Genomic DNA, 22,665 nt, shown 5'->3' with positions numbered 1-22,665 from the left:
GTATGTTTTGAAACTTGTCACATGTATATAGAGGTGTGGGGAAAAAGGACCATGGTATATATCTATTTATATTCACAGAAGGGACCTAAAAATATTTTATTTTCAAGAAGAAATAAAGTGCCTTTACTTGCTAGATGTGGAAGACATATTTCCTAAACCTTGAATGCAAACAATAAGATTCCTTATCACTCTAATTGTTCTATCCTCTGCATGACATCAAAATACATGAACATCAGAAGAGGTGCATTTTATTATTACTAATTCTCGTATACTTCCATTACAAGCATAATATTTTCCAAAAGTGAGTTAATGTTATAGGCTCCTCAATAGTCCAAATTAGATCATTGGCATCATCTTGCATGCACAGCAAGTTCTCTACCCTGGACTCGCACAGCCAACTCACTACCCTGCACATTAGGACAGCAGACTTTGGCCTCTACATGGATCTGCTTGGTAGAGTATCATGGGATAAAGCCCTGGAGGGGAGAGGGGCCCAAGAAAGCTGGTTAATATTCAAGGATCACCTCCTCCAAGCTCAGGAGCGATGCATCCCAACAAAGAGGAAGTCAGGCAAAAAATGCCAAGAGGCCTGCATGGATGAACAAGGAGCTCTTGGACAAACTAAAGCTCAAAAAGGAAGCGTACATAGAAGCAAGTGGAAGCAAGTATAGGTAGCCTGGGAGGAATACAAAGAAATTGTCTCAGCAGCCAGGGATCAGGTTAGGAAAGCTAAAGCCCAGAACTAAATCTGACCAGGACTGTCAAGGGCAATAAGAAAAGTTCTACTGGTATGTCAGTGATAAAAGAAAGACTAGAGAAAATGTGGGCCCTCTCCAGAAGGAAACAGGACACCTGTCTACCAAGGTTATGAAGACTGAGCTACTAAATGACTTTTTTGCCTCAGTCTTCCCTGGCAACTGATCTAACCACACAGCCCAAGTCACAGAAGGCAAAGGCAGGGACCTGGAGAATGACAAACTGCCCGCTCTAGGAGAAGATATGGTTTGAGAACACTTAAGGAACCTGAAAGTATACAATTCCATGGGATCTGATGAGATGCATCCATGGATTCTGAGGAAACTGGTGAGTGAAGCTCTTAAACCACTATCCATCATATATCAGAAGTCGTGACAGTGCAGTGATATTCCCACTGACTGGAAAAGGGGAAACATAACACCCATTTTCAAAAAGGGAAAAAAGGAAGACCCGGCGACCTACAAGACAGTGAGTCTCACCTCTGTGCCTAGCTAGATCATGGAGCAGATCCTGCTGGAAACTATGCAAAGCCACATGGAAAATAAGAAGGTGATTGGTGACAGCCAGCATGGCTTCACTAAGGGCAAATGTCTGACAGATTTGGTGGCCTTCTATGACAGCATTACAGCGCTCATGGAAAAGGGAAGAGCAACTGACATCATCTACCTGGACTTGTGCAAAGCATTTGACACTGTCTTATACAACATCCTTGTCTCTAAATTGGAGAGACATGGATTTGACAGATGGACCACTCGGAGGATTAGGAACTTGCTGGATGATCGCACTTAAAGAGTTGTGGTCAATGGCTCGATGTCCAGGTGAAGACCAGTGATGAGTGGTGTCTCTCAGGGGTCCGCATTGGGACCAGTAGTATTTAACATCATTGTAGGCAACATGAACATGAACAGTGGGATTGAGTGCACCCTTAGCAAGTTTGCAGATGACACCAAGCTGAGTGGTGTGGTCGATATTCTAGAGGGAACAGATGCCATTCAGAGGTATTGGACAGCCTTGAGAGGTGGGCCTGTGTGAACATCATGAAGTTCAACAAGGCCAAGTGGATTTTCCCGCAATTCGGTTGGGGCAATCCCAAGCACAAATAGACACTGGGTAGACAACAGATTGAGAGCAGGCCTATAGAGAAGGACTTTGGGGTTTGGTGGATGAGAAGCTCAACAGGAGCCAGGAATGTATGCTTGCAGCCCAGAAAGACAGCTGCATCCTGGGCTGCATGAAAAGAAGCCTGGCCAGTAGGTTGAGGGAGGTGATTCTGCCCCTCTACTCCATGCTTGTGAAACCACACCTGCAATACTGTCCAGCTCTCAGGACCCACAACATAAGAAAGACATGGACCTGTTGGAATGAGTCCAGAGGAGGGTCACAAAGATGGTGAGAGGGGTGGAGCACCTCTCCTATAAGTACAGGCTGAGGGAGTTGATGTTGTTGATCCTGGAGAAGAGAAGGCTCCAGGGAGACCTTATAGCAGCCTTCCGGTATTTAAAAGGGGCCTACAGGAGAGATGGGGAGGGACCCTTTATCAGGGAGCGTAGTGATAAGAGGAGGGGTAACAGTTTTAAACTGAAAGAGGGGAGATTGAGATTATATATTAGGAACAAATTTTTTACTGTGCAGGTGGTGAGACACTGGAACAGGTTGTCCAGAGAAATTTTGAATGCCCTATCCCTGGCAGTGTTCAAGGCCTGGTTGGACAGGGTTATGAGCAACCTGGTCTAGTGGGAGGTGTCCCTGCCCATGGTAGGGGAATTGGACCTAGATGATCTTCAAGTTCCCTTCCAACCCAAATCATTCTATGATTCTGTGATGTTTCTTTTGCATTAGTATATTATACTATTACCTTCCACAATTTCCCAGGTTGTCTTAAATCTAACCTTGGAAAAGCCCATTACCACATATTATATTGTGTCATTTCATTTTTTATTGACAGATAATAAAACCTTCTTTTATCATAATACCATGACTATGGAAACTTTTCAGCATTATCAGAAATGCTCATTCCCTCATATCATCACCTAAGCAACTTGTTTAATATTTGCAATTGTGTGGTTGATGTTTTCCTAATATCTCCATTATAACAATAAAGATTTTTTTTCATCACTTTAGTCAGACAAGTGTGTCAGGTGTCCACAAAACAGCATCTTGTACCTTTAGTCTGTCATGTGCATTCTGCCTTAGCACTGACTGCATTCCTGATGCCTTGTAGGATTGATCCTAGAAGAACGTACTGATTTTTCCCGTTGCTTGGTTTAGGGCATCCAGTAATGCACTGGTAACTTTCTTTCAATATAGCATGCAGCTTCTCTGCATGTAGTATCCTTTCGCAAACAAGTGTAATGATGCCAAAAAAAACCCCAGGAAATGACCGTTTCAAATGCTGTTTCAACTATCCTAGTTTAGAATCAATGGCATTCTGCGGTACATTTTTCTGAGTACTAATTTTATACTTTGTCTTTTTGATAATTGCTTTAAAGGAAGCAATCTGAAGCAATATTAAACAGAATTTTGAAAGAAGAGTGGCACTGTCTTGAAAGTTTCTAATTTGTTCTAAGAGGCTTACTTACATTATTTTTTGGTGAAAGATGCTCTCCTATATTAGTGGTACTGAACAGAAACTTTTTTTTGTTTAAATTATATACATCTCAGAACACTGGGAAAGCAGTGATAGTATGGTTCAGCTTAAATGCAGGCTTTGGTTTGGGCAGTGGTGCACAAATCAGCCGCATAGATGGTACTACTTGTGCTGAAGGGGATTATTTGGCTACTTGTAGTGATGCTACACAATACATGCACAGATGTCCTCTTTGTGGTGGTCTATTTCACTGTCTTTGTCATCTATTCAGATTCTTGTACAGTTCATAGAAAAATTATTTTTCTCGCAGAGACTGTGTCAGTCTTACCACGGAGTGGTATTTCACCTTGCTATGTGTTATTGCTAGCAGCCATTAGTGCTGCATTACGTCACATGCTGGTGAGGTTCTTCAAACATGAAATCCTTTCCACCATCAAGAAGCTGTGTGATGTTTAGCATCAGACCAATACACAGCCTCACTATCTGAACTGAACTTGTTTTCAATAAGGTGTTCTATAGTGAATGGTGACAGGTGACATAAAATGTCATTAAGATTTATATAGAAGACAGAATAAAACCTGATCGCTTCTTCCACGGGAAGAGTATCATACATCTGATTACATTTCATATACTCACCTGTACTTGCATACTAAGGTAAAATTGACCTTGCAGTTTTTGATGCACAGCTTCTGAGGACAGGGGTAACCAATTTTTCCCTTGAAAACTTGCAGATAACAGTGAAGGATAGTAGTCCAGGTTAAAGATAATCTTCCTGACACAGTTCTAAGTTTGAAGAACAAGAAGGAAGACAAGATACAGTGTTTAAATCAAGAATTACTTAATCAAAACCAGATACAAGACAGTGGGCAATCAGTTCATGAGACTTTTAGCTGAACAACACCTCTACATTTCTGCTTCGTTACCAGTAAAAAATGGATTTTATGGAGGGCATGTAGAGCAGTTGACTGACATATGTGAACAGCTGAGGCCAGGGAGGAGGGGGATGGTTTGTGTGAGGGCAGTTGAACAGTATTCAGCTCTCTCACTAATCTACAGATTTCATAGTACTCCAATAATCATATTTCATTTTAATTGTGTTTCTTTAGAATTTCTATTACCATGGGGTTCTGTGGCCATTTTTATGATCTCAGTGCCCTCCTTGGTAACATACTAGGTATGCTTTAAATGCATAATTTTTGCTGTATCTGTAACTTCAGCTCATTCATTCACTTCCTGTAATTCCACTGATTGTATCGGGATAATTCTGTTCACTGATCAAGTGATTATTTCCATTCCCCTTCATTTCATCTTAAAATATTAATTTGGGATCTCTTTTTCTGCTGTATTTGATCACTATGAGTGCATGCTCTTTTTCATTCTGTTTTCTTACCACACTGCAAAATTATTGATTTCCTTCTGTTTCCTATTATACAATTCCTGCTAACTTACTGAGGTACAAACACAGGGTATATTTTTAGCAGATCTTGTGTGTTTGCATGAATGGCTACTGTCAGCCTGCTGATTGCTCATGTAACTTGCTAATTATTTATTAATTACTGACCAAAGGAGGTTGTGAGTTGTATAAACCCCATATCTACACAGAAATATGGGAATTGCAACGCTGATTTTTGTATTGAGTTGGGTCACACCCTGGTTCACACGATTTCCTTGAAGACTGTCCAAGCTTCCAATAGTGATAAATAAACTCTCTTCACCACTGTAGAGATGCAAAACTGTTAGGATATAAGAGCACTTAGGCCACATATCTTCTTCTCCAAGTTCTTGTCCTAGAATACAACCATAATAATTCCCTTGTTAAAGTAGATCAAATAATTTTGAAATTCTCCTAAGAACTGCTTATACACCAAAGGTTTGCAACTACAAGTTACTTTTTGTTCACATAGCTACAAACTCTGAGAGATTAAAAGTAATGTTAAACTCTAAAAGTCACATGATTTTCTTAAAATCCATTGAATAATTATAAGATAACATATTTGGTTATACTTACATCTCTTAAGTCCTTATCTTCTCATCTTAAATCTTTATTGTCTTATCTTATGGCAGAAGTGATACACAGAGTTGATGGAAATGATCAGGGAGGTCTGGAAAATGCACATTTTCCCAACATAATCCATTGAGCTGTACATAAGAAATATATGCTTGTGTGGTATTTTCACAGCTTTCTCTTCACCGTGGAGACTGTCTAAAAGGTGGAGTCAGTTCAGTAATCTGGAAAATGAGGCTCTAGGAGAAAGAATGTGAAAAGGGAACTTTGTAGTCATTTGAAGTTTTCCATGATGTATCAAGCATAAGATTGCTAGGGAACAAGTCAGGTAACACAAAGATCTAATACCACTTTAGATAATGTCTGTTATTCAGCTGGCTTTCCAGAAGAGTGCATGACTGATTTGTGTCCTGTGCTGTATCTACACAATCTGATGTGATTGAGAACATTCTGAAATAGGCACTAGATGCCTACTTTCAGGCACTAAATAGCTCTACAGGGACCATGATCAATTCTGCCCATTGTAAGAAGAATTTTTACTTCATTCCTTTGCCAAACTCTCTTCACAAAAAGAAGTATCTTTGCTTTACACACCATGTTGAAAACAGGAAATATAAAAACATACACACTTAGTGATACTTTGCAAATGTTTAACTCTTTTTTATAATATCTACTTTCATTCAAGAGTGTACAAAGGCTATTGCTGGGAAGATTTTACTTGAGATTTTTGATTTACCAAAATCAGGGTAGTCAAGACAAAGAAGAAGAATTCCATTCCTATTATTTCTGAAACCTGGTTTCTCAGCTGAGGAGATCTATTGGAATTTGAACAAGCCCTGATATTTTTCAGTGTTTCTTTTAATGAATTCCTGACAAGCTTCCAGATTTTTTCTTTACACTAACTCTGATGCCTTCGTTTAAGGATCTCTTTTGAATCAACTGTCTTTTCTGCTAAACATGTGAAAACACAGAAAAAAATAAGTAGAAAAAGAAAAAAACCCCAAAACCAACAGACTTTGACATTTGGATCAAAATGTCTATTAACATGTGTTGATAATCACCTTTTCAGGAGAGAAAGATACATTGTATTACTCAAGCTGAATTTCAAATTCCAGCAAAATGAAATAAGGACTGCGTGCTATATTCCTACATGCTTCCCAGATACTGCTCTCTTTCTCTCTCTTCTCTTTGCTGTACAGAAGGAAAAAACATGAAAGTTTTTTCACCACTTTCACCACTTTTTTTTTAGTTACTGGGAATGGTGGACCTATTTATACTTCGTCTCCCCTTACAGGGTTGGTTCTATATCTCTTTGTCTACAGGATGACTTGAATATCCACACTCTTTATTAGTATGATCTATCAATACTGGATATAAGACACTCAAATAGTTACAGAACTTTCTGGTTATTTTTGAATGCAGTTTATAAACCAACATATTCTGCTCTGAGATGACTGTAATAAAATGCATCCCTCCAGAGCAATATACTTTGCTGGCACAGCTGGATATTTGGTAACCCAGGGATCTGAAAGATGATGTTTGAAATTAATGTTTGTCTGGTTTTACAGCACTACTTCACAAAATGTATAATTCAGCACCCAGAATTTTGCAAGCAACATGTATGGTTGCATTAAAAAGGAGCAAACATTTTCAGAACTAAGTTCTGTCTTAGGGAAATATTTCACTACTTCTGTTTTTTACTTCTTTGTTCTTTCTTCCATTCCACAGAAGGAAAAGCTGTCTTAGTTCTTCCAATATACATCTGGGGCATTGCAGGAAAAATAATCAAACCAAAAGTCTCACACAACCTGTCATACTCCCCTGAGACAGAGAAAAAGGAGAATATTATCCTTGCTCATTTTAAAAATTTTGAAGCTCTCCAATCCTGGTGCTAAAGGCTGCTGAAATCTGCAGTATCCATACAGATTGCAGGGCCTGTTGAGATAGGACAAAAGGTAGTGGCTTTAAACTGAAAGAGGATAGATTCAGACTAGATATAAGTAAAAAAAATTACTCTAAGAGTGGTGAAACACTGGAACAGGTTGCCCAGAGATGTTGTACATGCCTTATCCCTGGAAACGTTCAAGGTCATGTTGCAGGGGCCTCTGAGCAACCCGATCTGCTTGAAGATGTCCCCGCTCATTGCAAGGGGGTCGGACTAGATGACCTTTAAAGGTCCCTTCCAACCCAAACTATTCTATGAATCTATAACCACACAATATAGTCTAAACATACCTTAAATGGAGGGTTATTCTTTGCTGATACTTCCCTCTTCTCAGTTCTTGAGCCTATCAACAAAAACGTCCAGAAGCAGTTTTTTTTTGATCATATTCATTTTGATGTGCAGTGATGAATGAAAAGATTATCATTTCAAGGTACCAGAAAGATTTGCTATGTAAGTCACACTACTAATATGGAAAAGCCAAGTTATATGAGGAAATTTCTAAAGTGTTGGACTCAAGGAGAACTCTCTTCTGTGCACTTTGTTCCTCCAGAAGCTAAGTGTGTCTGAGGAATTGTAAATATCTTTAATATTCTGCAGCAGTTCCTGACAAGAGTTGGTACTTTTTTTTCTCCTCTCAGTTCTGTGACCCTCTACATAAGCATAATTGAATTAGTCTCCATCAAGCAGCTATCAAAGGTAAAAACAATACATTAAAAAAATCACCTAAAAATAATGTTTTTCAACCAGCTGTTAAACCAAGTAATTTATTTGTTTTATTGCACATTTGCATAATAAGGCAAACTAGAAACTCTCTGTAACAGATGTGCTGGTGGCAGGGAGATTTGATTACTGGCTTCTATTATTAATCACTGCACAAATCTTAAATGATTTGTTTCTACGGTTTGATCAATTTACATCAGAGTACTTGCATTTATGCACAAAATGTGGAGATAAAACATCTGTTCACACCTTTACTAGCAGCACTGATTTTTTAATAAGGTTGAAGGTTTGTATTGAGCAAGACACAAGAGACTGACAACTTTTGAAAAGAAGATTCCACTGTTTCTAATGAGAATATTTCATAGCTGAAAGGCATTTCATGTTGGCAATAATATCTACACTGCTTATTTTGACTTGAAAAAATAGGAAATTTTTTTTCTAGAGTCATCAAAACTTTCTCAAAACTTCAACCAATTAATTTGGAGTCACTTTTATGATGTTTTGGGGTTTGTCTTTTTGGGGTTTTTTTGTGTTGTTTTCTTGTCGTTTTTTTTTTTTTTCTTTTTTCTTTTTTTTCTTTTTTCTTTTTAATCTGGGCAATTTTTGAGACTGTTGGGGCAATTATACTGCAGATTTTCATCATTAAGGGTCTTGAATTTTGTACTGAGTTTCTTCTAACTTAGAAATTTACTTGTAAATTCCTAGCTGTAGTTTACATGAGTGTTTAATTCGATTACACACACTTTAAATGTCATGCCTAATTAAAAAAAAAAAAAAAATACACAAAATGCCTATTTTTCAGTCACTCCCAATTAAATATGACAAATTTATGACACGTTTCAGTTACAAGTTAGAATAACAAATATCGTATTTTATGAAGGCTTTAATAGCTCCTAAGGATGCAAAAGGATATACATGCAGCACAACTGAAGCACAGCCTACAAAGAGCAGTATCTGTGTACTTTAATATATTTCAGACAAGACATGTAATCTTTCTATCTAAGGGTCAGAACTTTAAACTGTTTATAGTTGTCTCATTCATGCATCTGAATTACTGGCTTGACTTGCATTCCTGGCTATTTTCTTCACGAAGGTGAAATCCTAGATGGTGTAAATCCTAGCTGACATAAAGGACAAATTATCAGTTGTATACTGCATCCTTTCTGCCATCACAAAATAGAGTTGTCATGTTCATCTTCAGAAAGGAACATGGCTGAATCACATTGCTGTCATATAATTTCCAGAAGGCAGAATCAGGAGGTAGCTAGATTTCTAACTTCATAGTGCATCTAGGATCAAAGGAAAGACATGGCTATCTCTTCACAGTATTAGGTCCCAGAGGAAGTCTTATGTATCACACTGTATCTAGTGCTAGGTGACTGTATAGGTGCTGTGCTGTGACTGTTTCCACAGAGTTCAGGTGGTTTCTGAAGGTCAATTACCTTGTAACCAGCATAGAAGATGGTACTGTTGCCTAAGGGTTAAATTAGTTTGTACCAGCTGACTACATTTCAAACATAAGTTGCATATTGGCAGGGAAAAGTTGAAATGCTCAGGACCTAATGGCTGCAAACATAAAGATAGTAGTCTTTTATGACATACTGATGATTCTCATACACTGAGGAGATCTGCCCAAGGGACTTAAATTCTTCTCCAGGAAATAAATGGATTCAATCAGTATCTATGGGTTTTATACATCACATAGGCCAGCCAAGTGTAATGAAAGATAAGAGGGTTAAAAAGTGATTTTATTTCAGAATACAGGATTGCAGATATCTTCTAACACTGACATTTTATTAGATCTCACAAATTTTATAATATGCCTCAAAAAGTGAAGAAAGCATATTTTACATTCATTCCTATTAAATTGGTAAATATTTTGACCTGATAATATTCATGAATGTTTCAGCTGTAAGTTAGAAATACTGTCTGCTATGCTTGCCCTTATACTTTCACACATACCCAGCTGTTAAAAAATATTAAAATATTTTTTCTTCCTTTTTAGCTTTTATTATTGGAATTGTTGCTTTTTACAATGAAGTTTGAGGTGTAGTTCTCAACTCTAAGTATTTAGTAGGTGTACTTTTCCTTTATAGTGTCTTTTCTTCAGAAGCACTAAGTATTGTCTAAAATTTTCAGATTTATCAAGCATTAAAAACACATTTCCAGTTGACAAAACCTTCCTTCTGAAGTTTTTGCAAAGTATGCTCACAGCTTCTTGTGGGGGAATCAACCCAAACAACGACAACAAAACCAACATACAGTCGCAGATGGACATACAAGAAAAGACTTATAAGTCAGGGTTATGAGTGGTTCAGTGATTCCTATGTGAGCTAAAGGACAAAATGAAAAAAATGTCTAAGAGAGTAAGAGGGTAATACAATCCAGACAACAAACTTAACTCTATTACAGATACACAGCCATCTCCAAAGTCATTAACACAGTTGCCTGAGGTGTCTGCCAAGGAGCCAGATGTCACCCCTCCGTAACTTAGCATCTTATGATTGTCATTTAATCTGAAGGAGAAGGAAATGTGTTTAGATGCAACAAATATAAAGCCTAGCCTCAACAGAATTTTCAGTTTGTTTTATAAAGTCATAAAATTGTGAATTTCCAAGGCCATCTGTAATGCTGAGGGAATCTAGTTACGTTAGTTACGTTCTATCCAACAGACAACATTATTTTTAGGAGAACATTTTGCAACCATTCAAACATTTTAAGATCAGAAAAGATGACCATGATAATTTGATTTATCTCCCACATAATACAGACCAGAGAATGTCAATGATTAATTCCTTCACTGAAGGAGAGTGTTATTACTAACTATATCAACTGAGAAGAACAAAACTGGTTTTTTTGAAAAACAAAAAAAAAAATTATAGATTCCATGTAAGCATAAGATTATTTGTGCAGTAAAATACACTTAAATGAACAGAATGAAAAAAAAAATTGCTTGTAAAGGTACCAACAAGAAAAAAAAACTTACCCAAAAAATATTTTGGTATAATTTCTCAGGGGAATTGATTTGTAGGAAAACTGTTAAATGACTTAATAAAAATAAAAAATAAAATTACATTTTCCAAGCATATACCTAGAATTTCACAGAAGATGTTAACTAATACTGTTTCAGTCCTAAAATGGAGAAAAGATCTGTGTTAGTGAAGGGAGATTGCTCAGGAAATATTAGAAAGATCTCACAGACATGAAAAAAGAATCAGTAGCTAATACTTCACTGCCAAAAAAAAACCAAAACCAAAACAACCTAAAACCTTGCAGTCCATCCTTGGGTCCTGATCCCTTGACATTATATACAACCTTTAAAGTATTTTATTTTCAAGTTCTGTTCTGGAGCAAATCATCTTATTTTCTCTGACACAAAATACAAGCATGATTCTAGTGCTTTGTGGTAGGTAATGCTCCCTTTAAGATATTAGAGAAAATTGACACCCATTTTGGTGGATCTATATACTTGTATCCATAGAAACTCCCTCATGCTTTCATATTACATCCTAAAAGCATGTAAAATATGCTCTTGTGGTCATGCTGTAACAAACTGACAGACTGTGACAAAGCCTCCATGTTATTCATTTAGTAAGAAAGGACATAGGTTATTGATATCTTACGTTACCAGATCTCTTTATAACTGTGCAGGTCTTGGGAACACAGAAAGGAAATAAGGATCTTGATGCTTTAGGTTCTAAAACAGAAAGGTAACCTCAAAATAAACCCTACCATTAATCCAACAAAGGGAATCAATTCCCTTACGAAAAAAAAAAAAGGTGCAATGTCACTAGCTTTTTCTCAGCGCTGCAGGCCCTGCAACATTCAGCAATAATGTAGTTTTACAACACTTTACATTTCAAAAGATATTTTCTGTTTGCCCTGACTTTGAGGGCATGGCAATATCCAGAATAAACTGGTAAACTGGTCCTTTGAAGCTCTGGATTGCCAAACCATAGCTGTAACACCAAATCCAACCCTATCACATAGGTAAAGTTAAAAGCCTCATCTACACAAAATAAATGACAAAAGATATTGGCTTATATCAGAAAGAATGCTGTTGTCAGCTGAAGCCGTGGATTTATTTTGTCTATTCTTCTACTGTTGAGTTTTCAAACTCTAAAATAAGGTTAAGGTTTGAGATTAGTGTTTGGGACTTACACCTATCTGACTAGTTCATTGCTTGATACTATACAGCTCCCAGTACAGGAAGATATCAGGTATTGATTGGCACAAAGAACTTTTGTTACTCTTTTTAATGGTGATATATATCTTCTAGTTATAGTTAAAGTTAAGACAAGGGCAAGCAGGCAAGAAGGGACTGCATGCTGCTCAAAGCCAAAGACTTCCTTTCTTCTTTCAATTGATCTTATGGGTATAGTTCAAACTGGGGAAAATATGAAGTCTCAGGAACACAAATTTTTAAAATCCAAATTTTTTGGATGTTGGAGGACTCCTAAAATAATAAGAAGAATTAGAAGCACTGTTGCCAGGGTCTTTTATATAACACTTGATGCACACAGTTGGGTATAAACAGATTTTGTTTTATTTTAAAAAGTTAATAATTACATTGAACATGACATTTTAGTAGGAAATACTTTTTATAATAGAATCATAGAATGATTTGGGTTGGAAGGGAACTTGAAGATCATCTAGGTCCAATTCCCCTACCATGGGCAGGGACACCTCCCACTAGACCAGGTTGCTCATAACCCTGTCCAACCAGGCCTTGAACACTGCCAGGGATAGGGCATTCAAAATTTCTCTGGACAACCTGTTCCAGTGTCTCACCACCTGCACAGTAAAAAATTTGTTCCTAATATATAATCTCAATCTCCCCTCTTTCAGTTTAAAACTGTTACCCCTCCTCTTATCACTACGCTCCCTGATAAAGGGTCCCTCCCCATCTCTCCTGTAGGCCCCTTTTAAATACCGGAAGGCTGCTATAAGGTCTCCCTGGAGCCTTCTCTTCTCCAGGATCAACAACATCAACTCCCTCAGCCTGTACTTATAGGAGAGGTGCTCCATCCCCTCTCATCATCTTCGTGACCCTCCTCTGGGCCCACTCCAACAGGTCCATGTCTTTACTGTGCTGAGGCACCAAGAGCTGGACACAGCACTCCAGGTGGGTTCTCACAAGAGCAGAGTAACGGGGCGGAATCACCTCCCTCAGCCTTCTGGTGACACTTCAGTTGATGCAGCCTAGGACACGGTGGGCTTTCTGGGCTGCGACTGCACATTGCCAACTCATATTCAGTTTTTCATCTACCAATACCCCCAAGTCCTTCTCTGCAGGGCTACTTTCAAACCACTCATTGCCCAGCCTATATCCATGTTTGGGATTACCCCTACCCAGTTGCAGGACCATGCACTTGGCCTTGTTGAACCTCATGAGGTTTGCACAGGCCCTCCTCTCTAGCCTGTCAAGGTCCCTCTGGATGGTATCTCTTCTCTCTGAATGGCATCCCTTCCCTCTAGAGCATCAGCCACACCACTCAGCCTTGTGTCATCTGCAAACTTGCTAAGGGTGCACTCAAACCCACTGTCCATGTCCCCGACAAAGATGTTAAATAATGCTGGTCCCAATGTGAACCCCTGAGGGACACCGCTTGTCACTAGTCTCCACTTGGACATCAAGCTGTTGACTGCAATTTTTTGAGTGTGATCATCCAGCCACTTCCTTATCCACCAAGTGGTCTATCTGTCAAATCCATGTCTCTCCAATTTAGAGACAAGGATGTTGTGTAAGACAGTGTCAAATGTTTTGCACAAGTTCAGGTAGATGATGTCCGTTGCTCATCCCTTATTTATTGATTCTATGCCATTGCTTAGGTATAAAACTGTATAATTGGCTAATCCTATGTTCTGAGTTGTAATTATTCTTATGCGTCATGATATGTTTTAAAACAGAGAGTGCATCCACAGTTTTAAAATGGCCTGTATCTGCATGGCATTTTATTTTACATTGCTTTAGCTCAACTGCAATTGGTCAGGCCTCATTCATGGAAAGGAAGTAAGTGCCTGAGTTCTAGTGGCTTACAATGATTCTTGGATGGTGAAAACATCTGATGCATTTTAAAATCCTACCCCATATCATAATTATAGGGTAACTACATTCTTTTTCCTTCTTTGCATATCTGAAGCTATGTAACCAAAATATGCCAATAGATTTGCCTTTTTCTTCCTCTGCAAATTGTTGAATTATTTATTTGCACTATTCAATTAGCTTTCTTAATTTTTTTTTTCTGAAGCAGTTATTTCTCAGGCTGAAAGCTTCCATTCTTGGTAATTGCCCAGAAGTAATTGTTTTGTTTTTGGAAACTCTGAAATATGTGGTTAGCTGTTATAGAATATAATTTGGTGGGAATAGAGAGGAAGAGGGAGAGAAAAAGAGAGAAGGACAGGGGGAGAACTAGTTTCCAGTTTCCTATTTTAAAATACAAAATGTCCTGCTGTTTTTGTAAATAACTCTATGTTTAAAGGAATAGATGTGTTATTTGAACATCACAGCTTCATGGTCTCTGGACAGACTGTCATCCTCTGCAATACATTTCAGTGTATTTTCATCTTTGCACTTATATATAGTAAAATTTAGAACATGTTTTTTGTGCATATGCTAGGCCTCTTTCTGACTTACAAGAAATATTCCCAGCTGAGGACACCGCTGTTGTGCATGTTGTGCTCCTCTTACAGTTCCTAGTTCTTTGTTTTTCACTAACCAGACCTTTGAGACAGGCATTGAGAATGCTACCACCCTGTGAACGCTGAACTACAAGGAATACTGAACTACTACTAGCTCGCTGAGGGCTGGGTGCCACAAGCCATGTAGGTTCCCCATAGGTGCCTGGCAGCCAAGGCCTGTCCCATTGCCTCAGTCAAGGGCAGGGCAGGCTGAGGGCAGCTTAGGACAGACAGAGTGTCAAGAAAAATCCATAGTGATGAGATCCGTCTGAGGACAAGCTGGGAAATTAAGTCAGTGGGTCCAAGCTAAAACCAGTCCTGGAGACCATAACCAGGGTCAGACACAAGCCAACAATTGCTGGGCAAGTCTATAGGCAGGTCCAAGCTCAAGATGGGGAATTCATTATCTGGGCCAAGTTTGGAGTTCAGATCAACAAGGTACATGACTGTGACACAGCTGAGACTGTAGTTCAGGCAAGTCCCAGAGGAAGAGCCCCCGTCTACATAGCCAGTCCACAGGAAGAGGGGTCAGCCCTGCCTGTGAACTCCCAGCACCAATGGTAGGTGCTGCTCTCCCTCAGGGTCCCTGCTGGGCAGGGAACTACCCTCAACTGTCCTGTAACTGAGCTGGTGCCCAGCTGGGGCAGCCAAACCCCAGGAGGGAGGATGATGCACTTAGGGCTCTGGTGTTAAGAAAGATACCTTCATTTTGCCATCTAAAATGGCACTTTGAGAGTCTTCTAATTCAAGTTAGTCTACAGTTTGATGGTCAGGAGACTCTGGAAAAGTCAAAGGTTTTAACTGGCAGTGATAGAGGAATAAAAAGAACTCAAGTCTCCTTCATGTTGATTTAGATGTCTTCTTCATCTTGAGCTAGCTTGCAAATCTCTATTAGATAGAAATGATACGTAATCACTGCCACTAGTCTCCTTTCTTCAGCTTCTTATTGGGAAGATAAGATGTACCTTAAAGTATAATGCATTTGCATGAGAGTGTCCATTGTCTGTATTAAATATGTGAGATGTAGAGATGTGTAAGATGTAGAGATGTGTAAGATGTAGAACATCCTTCCTCCATGTTCATGTAATAACAAGGATAGGCAGCCCATTACTCAAAATATCTCTGGCTTGTCCTCATCTATTATATGGAATGTGTCAGAACAAAAGGACTGTAAATTCCACTACATAAGGGACATTTTTTATGATAATCTTTGGTGCAATAGATATGATATGATTCTTCTTAGGCATTTCTCCTTTTGCAATAAAAAAAAAAAAAAAAAAAGCAACTCCTGAAGTTTTAAAAATCCACAGTAATTACAGATAGACTGTAGCTCTTCTTGATAACGTCATAGGGTGAAAATGGCAATCTGATAGATTTTACATGTTTTAATTTTTGTCCTGTCACATCTTGTGGTCTTGTTTCATATATTTTCCTTGAAAATACTGAAAGTCAAACGTACGAAGAAGAGGAAGGTGCAGGTGCTGGGAAAGTGAGAGATGCTACTGAAAAAGGAAATTGAGCAGTATGGAATGCTCTGAAACTTAGGGTTTGTTGAAGTTGTCTTTCATAGTAGACCAGTAATCATTGATATGATATAGCTACCTTCTGCAAAAGGATAATAAACCTATATTCTGTTATGAATGAACACAGCAGGGTTTAAACATGCACACAAATCATAGTGACTAAATATCAGTAACTAAACTGTGCCTGTGAAATATATGCAGACATGTAAAAAGTCAATTGTTCTGAATCCATGCATATGCATGGATAAGATAAATAATTGTAAGCGCAGGCTACTGCCAGTGCATGAAATTACCTGTTTTGCAAGTGTAAATTAGTGTTTTGCAAGCCCATTTACCTGTTTCCTGTCCTTACATTTGGTGTGTTCAAGTTAGCTGACTGTCTGATAATTTGGGCTCTTAGGATACGAACAAAAGAATGAAAGGAAAAAACAAATATTCATCTTGAGAAGAAATAAAAATGAAAATCTTAGTTATTCTTATGCTAGAGATGTAATATTTATGTCATTGAAAATTTAGAAGACATATTCAGATCATATAATTTTAATGCTATCCTCCATATTAGCCAATGCTACAGAACATACACATGCAGATTGATTCATAGTTAATTGCACAGTTCAACTAACTAAAAATTGTAATAAAAACAGGACCGTCATTTTTAATGCTAAATTTTTTAAATCTATTTCATTTAGAATAAAGTGAACTCAAAATAACTTATTTGCACTAAGATACTTGAGGTAAAAAAACTCCATGAAAACTGAAAAAGAAAACCAGATGTAGAACACACTTGTCTTCAAAATGCTGTGCAATTGCAACATATTTTATAATCCTTAAATCTGCTTTCTGTTGACCCCACGATTTATTTATGGCATGTAAGGCACCGATAGCACTCATGCAGTTAAATTCCATTCTCCACAGCATTATAGGAGCTGGCACTTCCAGAGCAGAACAAAATGCTAATTTCTAGTTTCATTCACTTTGCTTGGGCAGATATTAATGCATTAATACTGCCACCTGATCTGCAAGTAACTATTCATTACTCTTTCCAGGATCACAGCACTAACATTTCCAGTTCTCTTAGCACTCTTTCAAACTATTACAAACTGTGTAACTAATTATCCTTAGATGTAACTGTTAGATTATTCCTCAGAAGACAGTGCAAATTAAAGCAACAAGCTACAAATTTAAACATTAAGTTGCAAATTGATAGTACTCACCTTATGTTCTTCCTGTTGAAGTACACGGCAGTATTCTTCTCTGCAAATCCTAATTCTATACATTCAGAACAATGAATTAATTGAAGTTGAGACGTCTCTCATTGACTTCTCTTACAGTCTCTTGAACTATAACCTGATTAAAATATCAGCAAAGACTTATGTCAAGGGGTCTTTGATATCCTCTCTAAAAACTCAGCCACCATGTAATTGACATAGCCTTTCCTTCTCCCCACAAAACTGGATTTTATTGCATCATGAGCATGCTCAGTTACCAGGCAATAAAACAAACTTCTTAGTTTGTTCAAATTCCTACAAGGGCAGACCCTTGGGCAAGATGTTATGGACCTACCTCCTAAAGAAGACAATACACTGGAAAAAAAGCATCCTAAATTTTCCCTGGGTCTAACAGACTTGTCAGAACTTCCCAACCCTGCCCAATTGTTATTTCCAGCACTTCTGTATTTTTCCTGAACCTATGTAGAAGCCAGTTTTGGAGACAGTTTAGCAGAGGCCATCTATGAGAATATCAGTGCCAAATACAATCAACCAGTACCCTGGGGAGACCCTAACTCTTTTGCATGCAACTCATTCCAGGTAGAAGCATTCATCCCCCAGATCTTTTGTAGGCCAAAGGTTCCTCATTCCCTGTATGTTTGAAAAGTCCAAATCAATGAGGAAGATGAATTTGAGGTGGATGAGAGGAAGAAGTTTCTCTCTCTAGTTTAGTTTTAATTGCAAAATGATTTTGTGTCTGGCAGGAGGTGGAGCTTGTGAGAGGAAGTCATTAGTCCTAAGAGATAGATTTCTCCTAGGAACACTGCTAAGAGAGGAGAGAGATCAGTGTGCAGAGACAAAGAGAAGTTGGAGCCAGGCTAACTGTCTACAAAACTAATAATGGTATCTAAAATTCTGGTACTGGTTAGCAAAAAGTTGTCTTTGTTCATAGCTTCTCCAGTAGTTAAGTCTATACCCAACATATAATTGTGAGAGTGCCAAAGATAAACTAAACCCTGGCTAACTACATGAAAAGCTCTGTGGATGGCATGTTCATAATGTGGGTTTTTTTCATTCATGTGACCCTTTTATCTAGCCCTGGCACTGACTGAACCATCCATGTACATTTCCTGAAATAATCCAAGTATTCCTACTTGCTTCCTAAAGTCAGGACTGGTTCTTATAAGCCACTTATAAGCCACTTCTTATAAGACTACTAAAAGCCCCACATCATAAGATTAGAGAAATACACTGCAAAAGACATTCGTTTTTATAAACCTTAGCAAGGTATCGCCAAAGCTATCCCTGGGAAATCCAGGGAACTGGTGGTCCATCTGCTGTAACTAGATACATAGTGTTGATATGGGATACAACGGAAAGTATTCCCATTTGAGATCACTAACAAGTCTGTATCTTCCCTCTCCTTCATCCAAATTGCCAGTTACTTATATCCTGGACGCACAGAGTACTCTGTTAAATCTACTTCTTGCTCTACTATTGGTTTAACAATAAAATAGAATTGACCATAGTCAATCTATAAAATAAAAAAAATATAGTAAACCTGTGCTTGAATAGTGTGACATTAAAGAAGTAATTTCTTCATGGTTTATTTCTAACGTGCTTTTGATTTTTGGCCTATAAAATATTTAATTGATAACAGTATCTTGTTTACTGAAAAGTATAGAATAGAGAAGCCCACACAAATGATGATAGCCTCCTATTACCATTCTATTTATTTTATTGAAAAGGCCTGCATCAAAGGGTCTAACCCCAAAGGATTTTCCAAAGTAGGATTTATGCTTTTCTACTTTAGTCTCCTTTTTTTTTTTCCCTGAAGCAGAACAGGTTTTGACTGCTTTGGGTTCTGTTGTTGTTCTACTTGTATAATGTATATTATACCTCTGAATGACCTCAGTGTTGTCAAGGTTTCACAAATCTTGATTTCAGCTAACTCAGCCACAAAAGTACCTGAAACAATAAGTTTTTTACATTGTAACAAACATTGCATTTAATGAGTACAGTGCACATGTAATGATACACTGAATCAGTATGAAGCCTCAAATAATGACTTCTGTTGGCACTATAAAAGGAATGTAATTTTTCTTGTTGAAATACCATTTTTCAGTTACTGCATGACTGATGTGGTAATTATCCCCTACACCTGGGATTTAAATCCAATCCTACAAGCCCATTTTCTGTTTGCAAGCTGTCAGACTGATGCATAGGCTTTGTTCTTATCTGGCAGTGGGCGAGGAATCGGTAATTCAGAAACAACAAAGCCACTGATGGGTCATCATGTAATCTGCACTGAAAATTGCAATCTGTAATGAGATTGGAAACACAGATGAGGAGACTAAAATTGATTACCTACCATATCTAAAATTTTCAATTTTATTGCACAAATATGACCAAACTAGCTCATAAACTTGGGGATTAGCTGAGAAAGAATAAAGATTACTTTTAAATTAGGTGAAAAGGAGATGTTATTTAAATGAAAATTATTTGTTTTACAGCAATATGATTCATCTCCAAGGTGATTCACATGTTCACATTATTTTGTTTTCCATTTCAGAATATGGTATATCTTGTTGCTTTTTCAGGACTGGCATAAGATATTTAATTCCCTTAAAAAAAATAAGTTCAATAATGAAGAGAAATACTGAAGTCAGTTAGTCAAATTTTATACCATAAAAAATGGTAATGGGCTGGGGAGACATGAGCTTCTTCTCAGCAAAGTAAGCTTTAGCTCCCTGACAGCAACTTATAGATAAGTGTCAAACTGTTGTTCTCGGCTCAATACTATAAATCACCCTTTTCTGCACTGATGAGATTATGACTAGTATGGTAAACAGAAATAAATGATCACAGATATTTTCAATAGGGTTCTGATCAAGCACTCTGCTGAAAAAGGAAGAAATGTCTGACTTTTCCAGTTATTCAGGACATTGACTGAGTCATTCTTTTATCCATTCTTTCATCCATTCTTTCTTAAGGAAATTTGCTCCTTTTCTAATGTAATGATACTTTTCTCTTTTTTCTGAATATAATCTTCGTCTCCAGAAGGTACTGTAGGTTCTCCATTAGTATTCACATATAACATGCACAATTCCATGCAATCTCGAAAAGATTGAACTGCCCAAGGAAAGATAAACCAATCAATTATTTTGTGACAGATTTGCATAATCTGTCCAGAAAAGGGTTTGGAGAAATGAGACCCCTTCAGAATACGTTTACTACAATATGTGGCATTTGTAGATCCACATCAACTTTTTAATTTACCTGTTTATGTAGACATTTTCAATCATGGTTTGAAACTAACTTCATTTTTAGTTTATTTCATTACTTTGAGTCATTATTACCTCTTGTCTTTCTTGCATTGAGTTTATAGTCAGCGGTTGCCTTTAGTATATATTTGCCACCAGCCAGTGTTCTCTAGTGCAGGTCTGCAATGTCTTTACACAAAAATGGTTGTGGATGCTATTGTGTTCCTTGCCCAATAAAAACATGCTCCAAATACATCTAATGATAACAGTCCTTAAAGAGTTTAGGTACAAAGATATTTAGTTTATAAGTGTCTAACTTAGGTGGGAAGATGTCAAGATGACCAGTTCAGCTGTCATGGCTACATAGTCTAGAAGGGGATGAGACCATATATCAGGTTTTAATTTTCTTCAGATTTCCATTCTAGTGAGCCCCTGGCCTTTGTTTTTTCTCCAGCTGTAAAATGAGACAACAGTCCAAGTTGATATGGTATACAGAAATATATCAAGTGAGACAATGAACTATTATAACAAATCACAGAGCTCTTGGAAAAATACTTCCAGAATATTTGCTTATATGCTTCTTGTCAAACGGGACCCTTTGGAGTCATTTACTTCTGCCTGCTCTATATGTCAAGGACTAAAATAGCATGCTGTTCTTCAAATTAATCCAGAAACTCTTACGGTAATAAAAAATATGATAACAGGTTGTAGGTCCAAATGTTATAAAAGATAGTTATATTTTCTCCTTTAAAACTGCACACCTGATATTCACTGATGGAATATACATAACAGTGATAATTCTTGAAGTTCAGAATTACTACACTTTAACTGTAAAGTCATTAGTCCTATAATCTCCATCCAATTCAAAGGCTGAATTGAGAGGTGTAGCACTTGGTTGATGTGTGTATGGTGCTCCCAGCAACAAGTTTACTCAAATACTCCAACAATTTCCAAGGCACAGAAAAAGTAATATAAAAAATGTAATTAGTCTGAGTAGGTACTTCGTGTGTTATAGATTACAGAATTGAGTAAACTATCAGATATTTTCTGTGCTGAGATATATTGATTTTATGTTAATGACCTTATGTATACAAAATGTCAAAGGGGCAGGCAGAGATTCGAATATATTCCACAGATCCTTATTTTGAGGCTGCTGAAGTACCCTTTAGACAGAACTGCTATAATTCCAAAATATGTCTAATAATTTAGGTTTTATTTACAAACTAAATCAATCTAGCAAATCAAAAAGCTATAGAAAACACAAACACAGTTTAGAAAATGTGCAATTCATGCATGCAAAATGAAGAATTGAAGAATTCCATTAACATATCAGCTGTCATGTTATTTTAGAATTTTAATGTTTGTAATTAATTCATTACTATTCATGCTGAAAGAGTGATAAAAGGATCATCTAAATGACTGTGTCCTAATTAACTTTTGGTTATCCTTATGTTACAGTACTGCATATTAGGAATTATTCTTTTCAGTAACCATATGTATTTTTACCTGGAAAGTGCAGAAATAAAGAAGAAAATTTGATGTCAAAAGAAGGAAAAATGATTGGACAAATTAATATTGACCTAACAAATTAAATAATTGTTATGTAAAGACAAAACATTTTATAAACAACAGAGATCAACTGAGAGCACAATGAAAAATCAGAGCAGGAAAAAGTAATAAAATATGCTAAATTAGGAATATCTCTATCTACTACATGCTGTAAACATATAAATTAAATATAGAAGTGAATACAGCCGTAACCTATACATTCTTGACTATTTCAGGAAATCAAGGTGATTTGATTTTCTGTCCATTATGTATAACACAGAGACACCTTCATTTTCTTTCAAAGGTGACTTCTGATCTTGGGCTATCAAGCTTTGAAACTAATTTTTTTTACTCACAGCTCCAGTAGACTTCCATTACATATTGACGTGTACCATTATGTATCAACAATTAGGTGATTAGACACAATAT

This window comes from Numenius arquata, chromosome 6 (assembly GCF_964106895.1).
Source record: "Numenius arquata chromosome 6, bNumArq3.hap1.1, whole genome shotgun sequence".
In the NCBI taxonomy this organism is placed as follows: Eukaryota; Metazoa; Chordata; class Aves; order Charadriiformes; family Scolopacidae; genus Numenius; species Numenius arquata.
This window is presented reverse-complemented; position numbering follows the sequence as displayed.